The sequence below is a fragment of the Brassica oleracea genome, chromosome C4 (genome assembly GCF_000695525.1).
Source record: "Brassica oleracea var. oleracea cultivar TO1000 chromosome C4, BOL, whole genome shotgun sequence".
Taxonomy (NCBI): Eukaryota; Viridiplantae; Streptophyta; class Magnoliopsida; order Brassicales; family Brassicaceae; genus Brassica; species Brassica oleracea.
The window spans coordinates 9,173,693-9,177,660 of NC_027751.1; positions in this window are offsets into that span (position 1 = coordinate 9,173,693).

The window sequence follows — 3,968 nt, forward strand, 5'->3', positions numbered from 1 at the left end:
ATTTGTATCATGTCATAACAAAAGTTTTAAATCATAGATCACAAAATTTGAATGTGAAACTTTTAAAAGTTTTAGTAATTTATACTCGTTTTAAAAAATTCAAAATATAATATATAAAATATTTTTTTAATTTTTATTATATGGTTACTATGATTGTTTAATTTATTTTAATAGCTTAAAATTAAACAAATATAATTATAATACACACTTATTTTTATCAAATCTTTATTATTCAAAATCATTAATTGTCATATATACTTTAGCCACATTAGGCAATTCCGTAATCTTATTTAAGGAAATAATGAAACACATTAATAATGTATTTATTGTGGTTTAATAAAAAGTTTATTATATATTTAGATGGACCAACATATTTCTCTAAAGATTCTAAGAATCATTCTAGTGATGACACGTGGCTACAAAAAAATGTTGCAATGCTTCTCAAATAATATATATGGGATATAACCCACAATATCTTGGACAAATGATTCAAAAGGTTTATAATGTGCGTAGGTATTTATAATTTTTAAATGTTTTAAATGATAAGGTATGTCCATGAATTTAGGGTTTAATATAAATGAGATGAATATGTTCAAATTTAAATGACAACTTTTATATAGTAGATAAAAAATAAGGTTCTAAATTAATAGATTAGATAGACTTCATTTTTTGATCTTTAAATTAACAAAATTAGTTGGCAAAAAAAAAATTAACAAAATTCAACCATGATTCTATACAATTTCTGTCGAACCGTTAATTTCTCGGGGTTTAGATATAGTTTTGGTAAGTTATTATGCATGTTAAATATAATCAATTATTATTATTTTATGTAAGTTAAAAATTATACATATATATGCATATATTAATTGTCATTTTAATCTCATCAGGTCTTATCCTAGTTAACAATAATAATATATTTTTTTTTCAATGTTAATAATAATAATAGATAACATTTTATTTTCATTGTTTCTAAAAACTTTTAATTTATATAAATCTTAAATATTTTATTTATTTATTAAAAACTTATATAAATCAAGTCTATATTATGTAAAATAAATATAAACTTTGTATCTTATATTTTTATGGATAAATTTTATTTAGTTTGAGAAAACATTATAACAAACGAAATTTTTTAAAAATAATTATAATCATCTGTCGTATTATTTATAAAGGAGAAGCTAAAAACAAATGAGGCTCAGACAAATTTTATGAAGTTAGTTACTCGGACCAGTTTTCTATTATTATTATGGGCCGTATGAACTATAGTTTGTTTTGAAGTCCAAATTAAATCATTTGTCGTAATTTTAAAGGAGAAACTAATAACAAATGAGAAAGTCTTTTATAAAGTTAGTTACTAGGACCAGTTTTTTATTATTATCATGAGCCGTATGAACTATAGTTTGTGTTGAAGTCCAAATTAAATCACCTGTCATAATTTTAAAGGAGAAGCTAAAAACAAATGAGGCACAATCAAATTTTATAAAATTAGTTACTAGGACCAGTTTTTATTATTATAAATTAGATAGGAAATGTAATTATAATAGGAAATAAAGCTAAACCAAACTAAACCATGAATAATTTTCTTCGTCTAACTTTTTTTTTTTTAGATGGAGGGTACAAATACTCCACCTAGAGTTTCAGGAGGCATCAACGCAGAAGGCTGGGCAATCATAGGAAGTGTGATCACCGTGATCGTCCTGATTGTCATCTGGCGGGTTATAGTCTACGGATGCAAGAAGCGCTGGGAGATATCTCCGCGAGTCGTCCCCGTCGCTGAAGTAGAAATGAATTAGTTGATATTTTATATATTTTGAAATTACATTTTTATATTTATGTTTAGATATCAAATTAGACATGAAATCTTTAGTATTTAGTAAATTGTTAGAACACTTGTTAACAACACAAAGAGATATGAAAATATGTTTAAGTATTATTTGCATTATTTTATTAATATTTCATTATCAATTAATTTTAAAAATAAATTAAAATAAATTATTTATATAAATTAATTTTATAAACTTATATTGTTTATCCATTTTAAGCCATGTGTTAAATATGTTTTACATGCTTTAAATATGTGCTAAATATGATTTACACGTTTTAGGGGTTTTATTTGACACATAGTAATATTTAACATTCTAGTTATCTAAACTCATTTCAAAACGAATTTTTTACATTCCAAGAGACTTTATGAGTTTTTATTAGAGTTTATGACACATCCCACTACTAGAGTACTTTGTTGTTATTGTTTTACAACCTTACTCCTCTTACTAAAGCAAACCAATTCGTGTTTTATTGTCTTGCTCAGTTAACTCTTTTATTTTTGAAGTATTTAAATTTCAAAACCAAAGAAATTCCAAAACACTTTGTAAATTAATTTGACCCACAAATTTCGTTTTTGACCAAAAGATTGCAGGGGGAATTACATCTTTACCACTTTCGTGTTACCACTTTTCATTTTTACCATCACTAAAAACATATTTTCAAAAATACATTATTCGCTAAGTGACAAAAGACTATTATGTCCTTCTTATTTATATATATAATAAATAAATATTTACATAAATAAAAAATCTAAAAAATAAAAATAGTTTTTTTTTAATTATACAATTTCCACATTCAAACCCTAAACCATCAATCATAAACCCTATTTTTTTTTGGAAATACGAATCCTAAATCATCAATCATAAACCCTAATTTTTTTTGAAATACGAACCCTAAACCATCAATCCTAAACCCTTTTTTTTTTTAAATATGAACCCTAAACCCTGAAACATTAACTCTAAACCCTAAACCCCGAAACATCAACTCTAAACCCTAAACCCTAAACATCAACTCTAAACCCCAAACTTCAACTCTAAACCATAAACCATCAACACTAAACCCTAAACTATCAACCCTAAACCCTAAAAAGTAAACTCTACACCCTAAAGCCTAAAAAATTAACCCTAAACCCTAAAACAACAACTCTAAACCATAAACCCTAAACCTTCAACTCTAAACCCAAAACATAAACCCTAAAACCCTGAAACATCAACTATAAACCCTAAACCCCAAAACATCAACTCTAAACCCTAAACCCTAAACATCAACTCTAAACCCCAAACTTCAACTCTAAACCATAAACCATCAACACTAAACCCTAAACTATCAACCCTAAACCCTAAAAAGTAAACTCTACACCCTAAAGCCTAAAAAATTAACCCTAAACCCTAAAACAACAACTCTAAACCATAAACCCTAAACCTTCAACTCTAAACCCAAAACATAAACCCTAAAACCCTGAAACATCAACTATAAACCCTAAACCCCAAAACATCAACTCTAAACCCTAAACCATCAACTTTAAACCCTAAACTACAACTCTAAACCCTAAACCCTAAAATATCAACTCTAAACTCTAAACCCTAAACCTTCAATTCTAAAGCCTAAACGTAAACCCTAAACCCTAAACCCTAAAACCCTAGAGTTGATGTTTTAGGGTTTAGATTTGAAGGTTTAGGGTTTAGAGTTGATGTTTGGGGGTTTAGGGTTTAGAGTTGATGTTTCAGGTTTTAGGGTTTAGAGTTGATGTTTTAAGTTTCGATTTAGGGTTTAGGGTTTGTTAGGGTTTACGTTTAGAGTTTAGAGTTTATGTTTTAGGGTTTAGATTTGAAGGTTTAGAATTTAGAGTTGATGTTTCGGGGTTTAGGGTTTAGAGTTGATGTTTTAAGTTTCGATTTAAGGTTTAGGGTTTACATTTGATGTTTTAAGGTTTAGATTTGAAGGTTTCATAGTTTAGGGTTTAGAATTGGTGATTTAGGGTTTATAGTTGATGTTTTATGTTTAGATTAGTTAAACTTATGTTTTTTTTTTTGTCAAAGTTAATTCAATGGCTATAAATATTTTTTATCATTCATTAAAAATGAGAGTAAAATTGATTAGTGTAAACATGAAAATTAGTACTTTTTTTTTTTTTTTTTTTTTTT